This window comes from Physeter macrocephalus, unplaced genomic scaffold (genome assembly GCF_002837175.3).
Source record: "Physeter macrocephalus isolate SW-GA unplaced genomic scaffold, ASM283717v5 random_89, whole genome shotgun sequence".
In the NCBI taxonomy this organism is placed as follows: Eukaryota; Metazoa; Chordata; class Mammalia; order Artiodactyla; family Physeteridae; genus Physeter; species Physeter macrocephalus.
The window spans coordinates 73,759-90,500 of NW_021145391.1; the positions used below are offsets into that span (position 1 = coordinate 73,759).

Below are 16,742 nucleotides of genomic sequence, written 5' to 3' on the forward strand. Positions count from 1 at the left end.
GATGGTAAAAAGCCCCACCTGGAACAGTCAGATCTGAGTGCAGGCTGGGGCTCTCAGCCACTTCAGAGACTCCCAGAAATCATTTTCTGTTTCTGGGCCTCGCTGTTCTCATTTGTGTAATGAGGATGACCAGTGTAATCTTGCCTAATTTGCAGGGTCCTTGAGATGGTTGCACTGGGGGTGGGAAACTGAGGCGCAGTGGGAGAAGAGATTTGCACAATGTCATCCACCTCTTCATCTGCCTGTTATGTGCCAGGCGCTGGGGATTCAGCTGGGAACAACTTGTTGGGGGAGATGACATTCTAGTAAACAATGCAACCAGTAAGTGAACCAGATAATCACGAAAAAGGAAATAAAGGGGTTTTTGAGAGTAAGGGCAAAGGGGTAGGTGGGGCTGGGAAGGACTGCCCAGAAGGGGTCACTCCAGCAGAGACCTGGCTGTTGGGGAGCCGTCTGAGGACGCCCTGGAGGGTTGTCATCAGCCCAGTGTTGGCAGAGCCAGGAGACCCCTCCGGCCAGCCAGGGCGCTCCCAGGACCCTCGGAGGCACGGCGGGCGCGGGTCTTTGTCTCTCTCGGTCTCTCTGCAGCCTCTCCGACCCCCAGTGCTGTTCCCTCTTTGACCCCCGAATAACTTGTTGGCTTCCCCTGGGCTTTGTTTCCCCGGGGTCACCGCCTCCCGGACTGCCGGCAGCCGCCTCGGGCCCTCGTGGGTCCCGCATCTGACACCCCCTCCGGCCCCCACCCCCTACCCGCTCTGAGACTGGGGTCAAAGGCAGCCTGCGTCACGTGGTCGCCGAGCAGCACCGAATCGGCCGGGAGAGCCGAGGGAGAATCCGGGTGGAAGCCGAGAAATCCAGCCCCGATAGCAGCGCCCGGTCCCGCCCCGGCCCCCGCCCCGGGGTGCGCGCCGCACGCCAGCCGGCCGCTCGGGCCTCTGGAGCAGATCTCCGGCCGGCACCCACGCTCCATCACGGGATCGAACCCCGCTCCCTCCGCCGACATTCGGGGAGGTAGGCGCCGGGGACGGAGGGGGTAAGGGGAGACAGGCTGGGGGCCCCTTGGCGCGCGAGTTCGCCCCTCTGTGCTCCGCGGGCCCGCGGGGAGCGAGGCGGCGCGCCCCAACTTCCAGTCTTCAGGGAGACCCCCACCTCCCACCGCGGGATGATGGGGGAGGCTGCGCGCTGCCTCAGCGCAGTGCCGGGGACCGGGACTGGGGGCTGGGCACCGAGAGGGAGGGGGAGGGGGAGGAGAGCGGGCGGGAGGCGGGGCGGGCGGCGGCGGCGGCGGCTGCGGCGTGGAGCGGGGGTGGGAGCTGCGGGAGGCGGACGCGAAGGGGTTAAGCCCGGCCCGGGCCACGGCCCGGCAGCGGAGGGAGGGGGAGGGGGAGGAGAGCGGGCGGGAGGCGGGGCGGGCGGCGGCGGCGGCGGCTGCGGCGTGGAGCGGGGGTGGGAGCTGCGGGAGGCGGACGCGAAGGGGTTAAGCCCGGCCCGGGCCACCGCCCGGCAGCGCACCCACGGCCCAGAGGACCCAGGCGTCCAGCGGCTCGCCGGGAGCGCCCCCTCCCCCGGGTGGCGCCCCAGCCGTGTCAGGTAAGAGGCTGGGAGGGCCGGGGCGGGCCAGTCCCCTGTCGCCGAGCCTGCGGGGCCCGAGCCGAGCTGGGCGTGCAGGCCGCGCGGGGCCCAAGCGGCCGCCGGCGCAAGTTTGGTGCGGGCGGGCGCCGGGCGGGCTCGTAGAGTCTGCCGGGCCCCGCGCACCCGGGTGGGAGGACAAAGGGGTGGGGGAGCGGGCGGGGGCCGGGGGCAGGCCGGGGTGCCGGTGAGGGCAGCGCGGCAGCTGTAGGTCACGGATAATGTCACTCACGAGGAATGCCCCCTCCCCCTCCTCTACTCCCGAACAGGGGAAACTTTTGTCTGGCGAGGGACGGGGTTAGAGGCCAGGTCCCCGCTTCGAAAAGGGTAAGGCAGCCGGACCGGTTTTCTGTGGGCTGTGATCGGCCTGGTCTCTAACTCCCCTCCTCCCTCAGGTTCTCGGGAGCAAGTATACCCCCGCTTTGAACGCTGCCCTTTAACACCCTGGGACGGGGTAGGAGGGGGCGTACGTGGACGCGTGGGCTTTGGGACAGACTGGGAAATTGGCTCTTTCCCAGATTTAAGCACGCGGGTCAGCTAGGAGCCATGCCAGGCCCAGGGGATACAGAATCCCACCATCACACCCGCGTGCTGTAAAACCGCCCCCCCCCCCGCCGCCCCAGAGCATTTGGAATGGCCTGGGACATTATTGTCCCTGGTTTGAGGTTCAAACTGACCTGGGTGTCTGTCACTTCCCAGCTCTGTAGCCTTGGGTTGGTGCCTTACCTTCCCCTAGCCTCAGTTTCCTCACCTGTAAAATGGGCAAAGTATAGAATCTGCCAGAATAAGAATGAAATGAGAACCTGTGGTACCTTAGTAAACGGTGGCATGTTTATATTCAACAAGTATTTGTTGCATGTGTACTATATGTTAGGCCCTGGGCTAATTGCTTCAGATACATTATCTCATTTAATTCTCCCATGTTACTATTAGCAGCATTTTACAGCGGGGCAAACTGAGGCACAGAATCATAAAGGTCGCACGGCTGTGATGTGGTGGAACTTGGATTTGACTCCCCTCCCCCAGCCTGAGTCTCAACTACAAGGCTTTATAAGATCCTGCTGTGACCGAGCTCATTTTCCGTTGAAATCATGAGGACACAGGCCGCTCTTCCCTTTACCCTTACCCCCAGGTGATGCTCCTCTGTCTGGTACTGGTGTGGGCTGAGGTCTTGTGCCCTGGCTCTTGTTATTGTGGGCAGCTGGAGCCCGGGCCTGGAGCTCCGTTAAGGGTCCAATTTCTGTTGCTGGCTGGGTCTGTGGTAGGAACGCTTTCGTAGTATGGGTGGTGCAGGGAGGAGCGCTCCCTGGCTCTGTCTGGGGACAGCTGGTGGCTTTGTCAACAGGCCTCTCCCCAGCACCCAGGGGACCGAAGAGCCTTTCTACTCCATCCAGACCAGGTCACTTTCAGATCAGCAGGGGGCAGAGGGAGGTAGGGCCAGGAGTCGAGCCCTTTGGGTGATGGGATTTATATTGCAGGTGTCCTCTTGTGTGACTCATCAGCAGGGTCCTCATTGCAAAAGTAATGCCCCAGCCCCAAGGGTCCTTGAGAACAGTAATGAAGGGTGGACTTTGAGCACATGTGTCGATTGCAGAATCCTCATGGAAAATGCATGCGTGTATGGGTTTCTGAACCTAGGGCATGCATTTTCCATGTAAATAGCCCAGGAGGGAATCTGGGGTGGCCCAGACTTTCACTCACCTTAGTGCCCTGTGCCGGCCTAGCCTTTTGGTGGGGGTGCCATCCCATGACTGTGGGTCAGGCTCTGAGTGGGGGCCTTGAGTAGTTTCTAAAAAAATGGAAAACAAATTGCTAGTTAGTGAATGACATCTTAAAACAATGGAGTGGGAGCAGATAGCGAAAAAAAAGTCCTGGGGAGAGGAAAGTTTGTGCATTACTATTCTAACTTCTCCGAGGGCTGTGCCAGCACTGCTTCTGGAATTTGCAGTGTCTGTAGGCTTTTCCTGGGCCCTGAGAATAGGGGGTCCTCCTGGGCTGACAGTTCACTGACAGCTGGTAGGAACAAGAGTGGAAATTCCACTACTTAGCTAGACTTTAAGGAGGCTCAGAAATGTGGGGGATTGCGTGGAGGGGCTGAAAAGATTCCTGAGGGATGGGGATGACCCTAGGCGTGTGGTCAGACTCTCCTTGAGATCAGAGTAAGAGAATCAACAGGTGAAGGGAGGAGGAGCCAGCAAGAATGAAAAGATGGATAGTGAGTCTCCTATCACAAGGGGTATGCAAAGAACAGTTTTACAATCACAAGTTGAGGATGTGGTTAAGAGTATGAAATCATAGGCTGGGGGTTGACCTAGGGACCATCTGAGAGACCCTGCACTTGAGACACTTAGAAATGGACCCTGGTCTTAGTAGCCCAGAGCTTTCTCTGCCCTGGGCTTTGGGCCTGCTTGACCCATCTTTCGTTCTTTGGGGTCAAAGCCAGGCCTGCGAGTCCCTAGAGACTGGGCAGACTTCTGCTGGCTTGGAATTTGGTTTTGGGTATGGCTTGAAATATCTGGACTGTTTGGAGGACTTGGACATTCTTTACTTGAAATGGAACGTTAGAGTAATTTGTTAAATATGTATGGAAAATGTCTGTGGACGGGGGTGACTGGGAAATGAAATGAGGTGAGATGCTCCTACTTTCTGGCTGGAGAGGCCGCTAATCTGACAGGGGAGGGAAGGCAAGGATCACGTGATGGCGAAGAGGCAGGATGTGATCAGTGATAGATGGGCTTTGGAAGGTCAGTGGAGGGGACAGGGCTTCCTGGGGGAGGAAGTGTTTGTGAGGATGCAGGCAGTAGGAGAGGGGGCTGTGGGAGGCAAGATGGGGTCGTGGGGAGCTTGCAGTGTCCTCCTCGGGGGTTTGGATTTCATTCTGTGGCTGGTGGAGAGGACAGAGGGTTGTAAGCAACTCGTTGAGTCGATGCCTGTTACTGTGTCTTGTGCCAGACTCCTTATAGACGCTCCATTGAAATCTCACAATACCCCCGCAAAGTAGCTGCTGCTGGCCACCCCCAGCCCCACCCCATTTTCAGATGAGGAAGTGGAGGCTCTGAAGGGTCGAGTCACTTACAGAGCGTGTTTGAACCCAGGCTTGAACAGTTTCTGCCCTGTTGTGCTGCTCCTCTCAGGGGCCATTTGGCCAAAGATGGTGCCAAGACTGGCAGGGTTGAGACCAGCTCAGAGATGATGCTAATTGTGGTCTGGCAGAAAGTTGACCAAAGGTCTGACTCAGGCCATGGGACTGAGAAGGAAGGAGAGGGAGGCTGCAGGACTTTGTAGGTATCTTGGGGATGGGGTCATCACAGGTGGTCTAGGGTTTGGGGAAGGACCCTTAAGTGGCAGTGTCACTGCTTTCAATTCCCTGCAGGTCTGTCAACTGGCAGAGGGCGTAGTCTTGTCCTGTGTGGCTCTCAAGGGCAGAGACAGCACCAAGGGTGACAATGAAGCTAACGGGAATTAACTGCCTGGGGAGGCAGCAAGGTCCCCATTGCTGACAGTATATGCAAAGAGGCCAGAGAGTTGGAGAGGGTGCCGGAGGCATGTACCGGGAGGGTCATGCCTGGGTGACCTCTCTCAGTTCCCTTTTCACCCGAGAATCTTGGGGTGGTGCTCGGCCCACTTCTACTCTGTTTTTCTCATAGCTTTTCATAGCTGCCCCTTCCGGAAGTTCCCCTGCAGCGCTCTGCCTGGGAGAGCCCTTGCCCCATGGAAAACACTCAGCCCAGCTGACCTTTGAGGGGGCCCTCAGAATTTCTGGATCAGCCGCCAAAGTCTGAGTTGCCAGGGCAGGGACTGTGATTTCACAGAGGGCTGGAACCTTCTGCTTTAGTTTCCCAGTCTATGAAATGGGTTCAGTCTCTCGTTCCTCAAATGTGAGGAAACAAGGCTGAATCACGGGTCAGGCTGAATCAGTAGGGGCTGGAGGAAAGGGCTGATGGATTTGAAAGTGAGGAGTGGGAGGGGTGGGGTGCATGGGCTGGGGGGCAGGGCTGTCCCCCTCCTTCCCCTCATTAGAGGGTAAAGCCGGGGCTCCCGGCCTGAGGGGTCACAAGCCAAGGTGATTTCTCCTGCCTATGGGGCTGGCACAAAGCTCTGTCCATCAGCTTCAGCTTGGAGGTTGGGAACTTAGAGCAAGGGGTGGATGTGGATGTCTTGGACTGTGTGGCCTCAGGGCTAAAGCCAGTCTGTCACCAAAGGAGTTACAGAGGGGCCTGAAGCTCTTATCTAAATGAAGAAGGGTTTGTGTCAAGTTGCCTCCTGGCCCTTTTTATTCCTACCTGTTTTATTTGTTGACACAGATTGGATTAGTCTAATTTTAAAATGTGCTTTGCAAATGAGCATTTATTTATTTGAGGCCAAGTCGTGGGAGGTGGGGCCTGCTATGTGACCACAGTGCCTCACCTCCCAGTCCCCCTCAACCCTCAAAGAGAACCTGCCACTTTTCCCTCCCTGTGTGCGCCCTGTCCCTTCCTGCCTCCACATTTCTGCTCACAGTGAGGGTGCTGCACCCCAGGCACTTCCCCTCACCCACCCCAAAATCCCCCCAGCCAGTGCCCAGCTCCAGTGTGATGTCTTCCTAATTCCGCAGAGCTCGCACTGCCTGCTCCCTGCTTTCCATGTGCACAGTCTGTTATCTGGGCCTCTACAGGGCCCTTCACACACCTGGCTTTGAATTCTGGTTCCTTCAGGACATGTCTCATCTCCTCCAGGCTCTGTGCTCTGGAGGCAGTGGCTGTAGGCAGCCCATTCCTGCCCCACTGGGTGTGGGCAGCATTGCAGAGCGGAGTCAGAAGTCCTGGCTTCACATCCCAGCTCTGCCACCATTAGCTGTGGGATCCTGATCAAAATACCTAAATCTCTCAGGGCATTGTTTTCCTCAGCTGCAAAATGAGGATAGTAACAGTCCTGTTTTGCTAGGGAGATTGAGCAGATCAGTGCCTGACCCATTGTAAGAACCCAGTAAGTGGGAGCTTTTCAAAGCTAACAATGTTTATCATAATTACTGTTTATACCTAGGAGATGATCTATCCTTTTAGAGATAGAGGGAAGAATCTCTGGAGTTTGAGTTTCTAAACTTTCTGTCTAATGACTTGAGGCTTGTATGGATGAGGAAACTGAGGCCTGGAGAGAAAGGGCAATTTGCCTAGGGTGTGGGACCTGCCCGTCTTTTCCTGAAAGCCTGGCAAGATTTCCTCTCTCGGTTACACCTGTTTTTCCTCTTCTCTTCTTTCATCAAGGTTAAGGTGCTCAAGTTCTGTAGTCCCAGCCTCCTCCCTGGTGGCCATATTGAGTGGTATCTAAAACTTGTGCCAGATAAGTTGGCCTGGCTGGCAGGCCTTGTGACTGCCCTCAAGACCAGGGACCCATACCCTAGACTGTGGACACTGTGGAGGCTGCAGCCTCCAGAGGCCTCCTGCTCAGCCTCCCTGTGCCCCAGGAAGGGGGAGAGGGCGGTGGCAGGGAGAGAGGTGACCTGGGCTAGATCTCACTCAAGGTGGGTGACTAGGGCACAGATAGAGGAGAGGCTGGGAACTAGGCTCTGGAGCAGGATGATCTGGGTTCAGATCTTTGATGGGCCACTTCGTACTTATGGAACCTTGGACAAGCTGTTTTTAGTTTCTTCATCTGTACAAGGGGGATAATAATTGTCCCCATCTCACAGCATTTAGAAAGAAAATGCAGGGAAGGTGCTTAACTACAAGCCCAGTCCATGTTAGTTATGGTTATTGTTGTAGTTGATGATGTAGTTAATGACTAAGAAGCTTATTTTAATCCTCCCAAAAGCAGTAGGAGACGGGCAGTGTTACCACCCCCTTTTAGCAGATATGGTGACTAAGTCCCGGCAAGGTGGATGGCTCGGCCTGGAGAGGTTCAGACTCGGGGGACTGCCATCCGGGTCTGGTGATTTCAAGGGTCTGCTCTGGTCGGATGAAACTGACTTGTCGTGTGAGGCACTGGGAATGAGGAAACAGAGCTGGCCAGGATGGAAGGGCTTGTGTCTGGAGGTGTGGAGCAGAATCCTGGGTGCTCATGTGGTTGAGAAGTGGTGGGGAGCCGAGGTCTGGTCCACGAGGCGTAACTTGGATTCTCCTCACCTGCAGGCTGACCAAGGATCGGCCTGTCCGGGCAGGTCCAGGCTGTCAGTCGGTGGAGGTTTGCTCTGGTTATTGCGCAGCCACCGCTGGTTTATGCTACGTGCCCAGGCAGAGGCCAGGTGAGGAGAAATGAATGTCATCATCGCAGGGCCTTCACTCAGGCTGCACCCTCTGCCCCAGTCCCCTTCCTCCTCTCCTCACACTGGGCAGCTCCTGCTTGTGCGTTTACAGGACTGTTAGCATCACCTGTTCACAGAAGCGCTCCCTGATTCACCTGCAGGTTAGGTCAGTGGTTCTCAAGGTTGGTCTCTGGACTAGTAACATCCGCATTACCTGGGAACTTATTAGAAATGCAGATTATCTAGCCCCACCCCAGACCTACTGAATCAGAAACTGGGCGGGGTGGTGGGGGTGAGGAGGGGGACCCAACAAGCTGTTTAAGTTCTTCAGGTGATTCCAGTGCATGCTAAACATCCACAAACACTTGGTTAGGTAATATATAAAAAAAAAAAAATTGATGCTTCTTTCTTTGGGCTCTTAACCTATTCAGACACCAGCAAAGGTCCGGGACCCAGAGGAAAGCCCAGTTTCTCTCTACCCTGTCTTCAAAGAGCCACCGTCTTATAACAGCTTCTCCTGCCTAGGAAACAATCTTGTGCCACAGTGATGGGGTTCTGTTGAACAGAACCCCAACATGATTACAGGAGACAGTGCTGGGGCCACTTAAAGAAAGTGGGACTGGGGGACTCGAAGGTGGGAGGCTTTGTGGGTGGCAAGGATGGGTGCCGGGAACAAGCTGGCTGTGTTCTAGGGCTGGGGCCAGGGCTGGGGTCAGAGAGTGGGTCCTGCTTCAGAGAAGGGTGTGTGCTGGGGCCGGGGGTATGTGCCTGCATGTGTGATTACAGTGACCAGATGTGGTCCAAGAGGGCCAAGGGGCCTTAGCTGTCACCAGTCCAGTGGTTTTAAGCATCTCATTAATTTAATAATGGTGATCATATAATTGCTGCTCACATTTGTGGAGAGCTTGTCAGTGCTTGATAAGCACTTCCGTGTAATCTTATCTGGAATAATCACCAAAGTAATCTTATAAGGTCAACATCATTATTGGCCCCATTTTATAGATGAAAATACTGAGGGCGCACAGTCATAAGGAGGTAGAATCTAGGAATTCTTTAGGGGTGCTTGGAAACATGATCTCATTGGAAGAAGGGTGGTGGAGGGTTGTCTTGGAGGGTTGTCTTGGAGTGTTTGGGTAGCAGGCTTTATAAAGCTACAGAAATATATATTCTATCAAATGAGTAAATTGGGCTTTATCGTGGTGGGGGTGGTGATGGGATTGTGTTGGGATGGTTAGGGCTCAAGCCTCCAAGTTGGGGCCTCCACTGCAGACACTGTCATTCTCCTCTTATGGATGGGCCATTTGAGGCACAGAGAGGCACAGTGCTGACTTCAGGGTCCCACAGCTAGGGCAAGAGATAGAATCGGAGAGAAAAAACCAGGGTCTTCTCTGGTTCTAGCGGGAGAGGTGGGGTGTCAAGATCAGTGCTCAGTGTCCTTCCTGCTTTTCTCTTCTGCCTCACTGTCTCCAGGGTACGGTCCAGGAGCCCAAGAGCTTTCCTGACACAGTGCAGGAACCCCTTCATCTCTCAGTGGGGAACAGAGGCCCAGAGAGGAGCAGGGACTCACACAGGGCCACACACTGTGTCACGATTGGGACCAGACACAGAGCTGTGTCTGTTCTGACTAGGGAAGGGTTTGTTTCCTGAAAACTGTCCCTTCCCTCCACCCCTCCTTTGGCAGGCTGGGTAGCTGTAGCCCTCAGAGTGGCCCAGACCAATGCTGGGGGTAGAGATGGGTGTGTCCAGGGGAGAAAGCTGCCAAGGAGGGTGGGGCAGCATCCAAGAGAAAGAACACCAAGCCCAGACCCCAGACGGAAACCAAATGTATTTTCTAGGTCCTGAGAGGATATCTGGAACAATGGAAGTAGAATGGGGGAAGTCGGACTATAAAAAGGGCTTCTTGATATCCTTACAAAAAAAGAAAGTAGAGTCTTTAGGTTTGACTTTTGTTTCTCTGAAGGATGTTTATGTAACTTCCTGAAAGCAGGATCCCAGGGCTCTGTGAAGTTTCTCAGATGCTGTTGTTTATAGACTCAGGGCTGTGGAGCTGGGAAGGACTTGATAGGGTAGTCTTCCCACTTTGCAGTTGGTGAAACTGAGGCTCTGAGAGGTATGGTGAGGGGGCTGCTGCCTGAGGCTGCACAGTGAGGCACAGAAGACTTGGGATGGGAGCCTGGGTCTTGCGGCGCCTTGTAAGGGGCGGTTGTCTCGACTTACTGCTCCCGTGGCCTTGGCTGGCCTGGAGGCTCACGGGGCCCGTGGAGGGTCCCCTCTTGGAAACACTCAGAGCTGCTAGAGTCAGGACAAGGCAGGTCCAGTCTGCAGTGAGGTGTGCCCATTGGATGGTGACCTGCAAGGTGGAGAAGCATGGTGGTATGCTTGCTTGGTGATGCCACCCCCGTCCAGATGCTGGGGCCCAGCTGTGCACTCTCTTCCCAGCAGCTGGGAGCTGTGAGTCACACCCAGTGGGTGCAGAGGCGGGGGCTATTGTATATCGTGATTCATCCTGTTCTCCTAGCCCTGAAGGGATGACTAGGCCCTGAGCCCTGATAAGTGCCCACGCCTGTGGACTAAAGTGGCCAACCGTTTGGACTCTAAGTTCAGACATGAGGGGACCAGTGAACCTGGGGGAGTCCTCTTCCTCTGCTACCTCCTATCTCTGGAGTATTTCATGATCTGGATCCATCTAATCTCACCAGTGCAGGGTTATGTAAGCCCCTAAAATCTTGTGCAACATTTTGTAGGCATTTCCGTGGATTCTTTTTCCGCAGAGAGAATCTGTAGATCTCATCAGGTTATCAGAGGGCTTGGTGTCACCCAAAGTGCTGATGTCAGGGCAGGGGGCCGAACGTGTGCTCTACAGGCTTGAGAGAAGGTTGCTGGAGAGGCAATATGGTTCTAGTCGAAAGTAGCGTGGTGGCAGTGTAGTGTCGTGGTTCAGAGTATGGTCTTGGAGGCCACTGTTGGCTTCTCTAAACTGGCTCCTCCTCTAAGCTAGCTCCTGTGTGACCTTGGATAAGTTACTGCGTCTGTGCTTCAATTTCCCCATCTGTAAAATGGGAAAAATAAGCATAGTTATCTCACAGTGTTATAGGCTTTCAAATAAGATAATGTGTGTAAAGAATTTATCCTGGTGCCTGGTACAAAGTAACCACTTGGTTGAAGTTTGCTATTATTATCAGTTTCAGCTTTGCTGCTAATTTGCTGTGTGATCCTGTTAAGTGCCTTATCTTGGGGTCTTAGTCTCCACCTGCAGCTCTGTTGGGCTTTTCAGGAGCTGCAGGGCGAGGTTGGAGAATAGGGGAGGGAGGAGGAACCTTCCTCATCCCTGGGCTCCCCAGCCCAGGCCCTCACTGGTGCCTTGAACGTAGCTTTGTCTTAAGGCAAGATTATGTAACCAGTGGGGCCCGGCCAGGCAGGACATGATTCTCAACCTCGTTTTGTCCTCCATTGTCTCTTCCTCTCCCTTCCCCCCACAGGGCTATTGCATTAGCTGACCTGTTCCCCAAGCTCCAGGGATGAAATTGAACCCGTGCTATTCTGCCACCAATTGATTTAGTCTGGAGGTTTTCTGGGCAAGCGGCCCCTCCCCTGGCTACCTGGGGACAGACAGAGCTGATGCCTCTGTGCCTGCTTAGGGGGTGGAGACAGGAACCCCTTTTTAGGGGGATAGGCAGGCTATAGGCTGGGGGGTGGCACCCTTGACCCATGGCCCCTATGGCTTGAACGGGCACACCCCCCCACCATGACTCCCTCCCCACGAGTGACCTACACATCCTTGCAGCCCAGCGCCAAGCCTCCTCTCCCAGAAAGCCTTCCCTGGTACCTTGGCTGCAGGGAAGCCTCATCTACTGAGCTTTGCATTCTATTCTCTTTAAGAAAACAAAGGCCACAAACTGGCAGGCCACGTCCGCCCCATGGGCAGCTTTTACTTGGCCAGTGCCAAATCTTGAGCTAGTTGCTAACAGGAGATTTTACATAAGAATCCCAACTTCTGGCTTTACTTCAAAAATGGAAGATCATACAACTTTAAGTGTAGTTCTCCAGTGGCCACTACTGGAGATGAAGCACGTAAGCTCCTCTTTGCCCCATTCCCCCGCCCACTTCGCACACTTTATCCAGTCTTTCTAGCCCCCAGGCATCTGAATTTTCAAGCCGTCCTGTAGGCACACCGGCTTTCTCTCCTGCGCTGTGGTGTGGTCCCCCGTCTGTCTGCTCTGTGGGCTCTTTGGTGGTGGGGGGGGCGGGTCTGACTCATCTCTGTGTCCCTCGAAGCATTGTGCTCAGGCTCAGGACTGCATACACAGAAGGAGCATAATAAGTGCTTCCTTTATGAATGAAGGCGGGGCATTGCTGCTCCTCACCAGCTGTGAAGATTCCATTTAATGGAAGCCTCTGGATCAGCCTGTCCCGTGGCCAGAGAATCCTCCTCCCAGATAAGCTGTGGCTGCTTAGCCACTGACCCAGGCAGCTTCTTAAGCTGCGGATAAACAGTCACTCAGAGTGTTGTCCCCACGGTGCAGTATAAGTAAGGAGAGGGACATTTCTCCTGAAGCTGTCCCCACGTTTCCCTCTCCCAGGGACCTTGGAGGAGCTTGCGGGGAGAGGGAGGCTGGGATCAGCAGCCTTCAGACGGCATCGAGTGCAGACCTCGGCATCCTGGGGAGACAGCGGGGTGGGGGAAGGATCAGTTCAGGTGTTTTGTGGACTAGGCTTCCCCTCCTTCAGGCCATTCTCTGCTTTATTCTTCTCCTAGAGTGTGCGCTTTAGCCACCAGCTTCTTTGTCCAACTATCTGTCTGTCCAAGGCGTATTTCACTCTTAATTGAAATCCGAACCTTCCCTAGAGGCCAGCTAAGCTATCTCCTCCTTGAAGAGGTCTTAGCTGAGAGGTCACAATTGTGCTGGGGACAAGAAAAACCTGGGAAGCTTGTAGAAAAAAAAAAAAAAAAAAAAGCATGCAGGTTTCTGGCCCCCATCTTTGATTCCTTCAGTCCAGGGTACAGTGTCTCCCTCCCTAGAAGATTCAGACGCGAGGGTCTGTGGACACGCTTTGAGGACCCTGCCTTAGCTCAGGGAGGCCAGGGCTGGTAGGGAGGGCCCCTGAGTGGCAGTTGTGTGACATCTCGTACCCCTTTCCCTCTCTGGGCTTCTCTTTTACCCTGGGTGCACTAATACGCTGGGCTCCTTCTGGTGGTTGTGGCTGAAAGCATCTGGTGAGCCATCCTTGGAGAGGATGGCGGGGGATCCGGGCAGGTGCCAGTGTCTGGGCGGGGCCCACAGAGATTTCACATTGTTCAGCTAACAGCTCAGAAGAGGAGTACCCTGATGTCAGGGCAGGAGGCAGGCTGGAAGCCCCGGTCTGAGTGGGCAGGGGCTGTGCCCAAGGAGGTTGGAGAACTGTCCTGGGCTGCCCAGTGACCTGGCCACAGGCTGAGGGGCACCTTGCTGTGTGATCCTGTGGCAGGTAGGCTGAGGCTTCAAGCACAAGCCTATACAAGCCATTTACAGAAGGGTAAACTGAGATATATGGAGGGAGGGACTCCCCCCCATGTTACACATGAGTGTGTGGAAAGCCGGGCTTGGACCCCAGATCTTCTGACTCCCGGGCAACAACCCACTCCTCTGTCCTCACCTCACTCTGCAGGGTCGGTGCCAGATCACCCAGCTGGGACAGTCTGCTTGTGTGTGACAGCCTTGAGGCTTGGGCCTGGAAAAGTAAAGCCACCATCGTCACAGCCACCCTGGAGGCATGAAACCGGTTGGGTGTGCAAATTACCTCTCAAACATCCTCCATCCCCTTTTTTTTTTTTTTTCCTTAAACTGTCTCTGATGGGCCGGCTGCCTCTGTGCCCGTTTCCGCCTGGCACTGGGCTTCATGCTCTTTTTTCTGAGAACAAAGCTTCCTTCTGACAGTCCTCCTGCCGACAACAGGAAAAGGGCAGGCATGGCACTGGGCCTCCCTCCTCCGCCTCCTCTAGCTGGGAGCATGGGGCAGCCTTTGTCAGATGCTGGACCCCACTGGTGGGCTGGGAGGGAGCCCAGCTGCAGCCCAGTCCATGTTCCCGCTGGGGCTGGAGCCACCCTGTGGGCCTAGCTGTCAGACCCAAAAGTGGCCAAAATGGTGGGCAAAGGTATCGGACAGGGACCGGCATAAGTCCTGTTCTGGTCCAAGCAGTTACTTGTCCCAGGACTGTTCATGTGACAGCCATCAAGATTCCAGCTGGCACGGGTGGAGTTTCATTTCTGCCTCCAGGCAACCCTGGTCTCCTAGGGGACTGCAGAAACTAAAAGGTGCTCAGATGAGGGCAGCCATAGTCCCTCATCCAACACATTTTTATTGAGCATCTACTTTGTTCCAGGTGCTTTTCTGGGCCCTGGGACACAGCAGTGGACAAAACAGCCTAGTCCCTGTTTTGGCCTTGGGGGTGACATTCTGGTGGTGGGAGAGAGTCAACAAACCAATGAATACTAGCTATTTGTCAGCTGGCAAGAAGTGCCTGCCACAAAAATAAAGCTGGGTTGGGGGTGGACAGTGTGACTTAAGGGAGTGGCTCTGCTGTGTTGGGGGTCGTGGAAAGTCTCTGGTAAGGGGACAGGAGACTCCAGGAGGGGAGCTAGGGAGCCACGGGGCATGTGGGGAAGAGCATTTCAGGCAGAGGGAACAGCACCACAAGGCTTTGAGGCAAGAGGGTGCAGGGTGTGCTCGAGGAGCAGCAGCAAGTAGGCTGGTGTGGCAGGGACGGAAGAATAAGAGTGGTCCTGGGAGGAGGTGTGGCCAGAGGGAGTCTGCCCAGGGGCGCAGGGTATTGCCTAGGGCCTCCTGCCCTTCGAGAGGACTTCGCTGTTTGGTCTGAGTAAAGGGTAAAGTTAGGTAAAGCTGCTGAGCGGCTGGGGCTGAGGGCTGCCTTGTTTTGACACATGTTTGAGAGGGATCCTATGGGCTGCTGCGTGGAGAGAAGCCTGGAGGCTGGAAGCGGGATGTCCGCCAGCCAGTGGGTGCCACAGGTGAGGGAGGACGACGGCTCAGCGTGGGGACGTGGGGAGGCGGCCCGGGGTCAGATTCTGAATTGGTTTCACTGGATGTGCCTATGGATTAGGTGTGGGCCGTGAGAGGAAGAAGGTGTCAACGGCAAGGTTTCTGGCCTGAGGGACTGGAAGGCTGCAGGACAGCAGGTTTGGGGAGAGAAATGGAGATTTCAGGTCAGATGTTTTGGGTTGGAGCATACCTCGTGGGAGGGGGAGACACATGGGTAGAGGTTGGTCCTGGGCCTGCACGTTCCTGTCGTTGAACGCGTGTGAGGGGTGCCCTGTAGGACCTCCCGAACTCTGAGAATCTGTCTGTAAGAATAAGTATTTCCTGGGCCTTTCGTGTTCTTTTTCTTTCTTTGTAAACCTCCTCCTGCTTTTCCCTTCCTCCTGGACGGAGGAAAAAGGCAGATTCTGAGGACTCACTGTCTTGGTGGTGGCCCTGGCCTTTCTGCCTGCCGTGCTTCTTGGGTGGGGGGCTACGGGGAGCCCTGGAAGGGGAGGCCAGAGGCCTCAGGCCTTTCCCTGGCTCGGCTGCCAACAGAGAGAGGTTTCTCTCTGTGCCTTGGTTTCCTCTGCTGCACACAGAAGTGTTAAGCTGGCCCCAGGGTTCTGAGGGTGGCAGGGAGCCCTTGAGGAGGCTGGATGCACAGAGGTGAAGAACCTGGCTTGAAGTCCAGTGTGGGTGCGAATCCTTGCTCGGCCGCCTGGCTGTGAGACTCTGGGCCAGTGACATAACCTCTCCGAGCCTCAATTTTCTCATCTGTGAAAATGGGCCAACCATAGTACCTGCATCACAGAGTCGCTGTGAGGGTTAAATGAGAAAATGCACACGAAGCACTTAGTCAAGGCCCTGGCATATACCACACCCAGTTAACAGGGGCTGTTAGTGACTGTGCAGTCGGTCAGGTTAAGGGGTTTTGCCTGGTAGGTGGTGGGGGCCATGGAAGGCTACCGAGTAGGAACCTGGTACTCATGTGGTCTGAGGAGGCTGCTGTGAGTTCGGAGACTTGGGCTGAGCCCCTTCTACCTGCCGGAGTGAGAACTGAGGGCCAGCCCTGATGGACTCTCCTGCCCTTCCTTTAACTGCGGGTCTTCACTGATTGGGCATGGGCAACCTCTGTCTTGAACAGGTCCCTTGGGGATGGGGGTGGTCATTTTCGCGAAGATCTCCTACAGAACCCTTTGTCTCTACGTCCCAGTGGCTGACCTTAGGGAATGTGAGTGTGGGGCTCTGAGGGGTGGGTGATGTTGAATGTACTCGAGTTGTCTGGACAGGATCAGCAGGGGCAGGGCAGGCCTGGAGTGACATTCCACTGGGCACTTGGATGTGACCTCGGTTGCTGGTCTGGGTCCCGGCTGGGTGGTACTTGCTCCAGTGGGGCCATGGAGAGGTTGACAATGGGTGGAATGTGGCCCCCTTAGGACCCACACTTCAGTGGTGCCCAGGCATGCTGGCCGAGCCCTGCGCTTTTGCAAGCCTGTTACCCAGCAGTTGAATCGTGCCAGGACGGCCAAGGACATTTCAGATTCCCCCAGGGCTGGCAGCCAGGCTGTCACCAGGCATTGCTTGTTTTCCCAGGGTCCAAGGGCTTTTCGGGATGGAGAGGGCTCTGGAGATATTCCAGGAACTTTTCTTAACAGCTGGGTAAATTGAGATCCAGAGAGAGCAAGGCACTTGACCAAGGTCTCACAAGGCTGCCTCTCTCCTATCTGTCACCTCCCTCTGTTCCCGTGTCCCTGGCTCAGACTCCTGGCCTCCTGCCCGGACGTTTGAAACAACCTCCATCTTCTGGGCTCTCCAAGAGCTTTGTTTGTCTTCCTATTATCCTAATCTTGCCATAACCTGCCAGGCACACATGCTG

General features: G+C 55.3%; 1 protein-coding gene across 4 annotated transcripts in view; it reads left to right on the plus strand.

Moving 5' to 3' along the window:
* Positions 1-867: 867 nt before the first annotated feature.
* The window catches only part of LOC114484862 (bifunctional heparan sulfate N-deacetylase/N-sulfotransferase 1), a 48,516-nt gene continuing 32,641 nt past the window's right edge, over positions 868-16,742 (plus strand). For 2 of the 4 annotated variants that reach the window (XR_003678231.2, XR_003678232.2), the window contains exon 1: positions 868-1,011. The gene's annotated coding sequence lies outside the window, so the exon portion shown is untranslated. The remainder of the gene's footprint in view (positions 1,012-16,742) is intronic. The other 2 variants (XM_028484007.2, XM_028484008.2) reach the window with 2 other exon arrangements.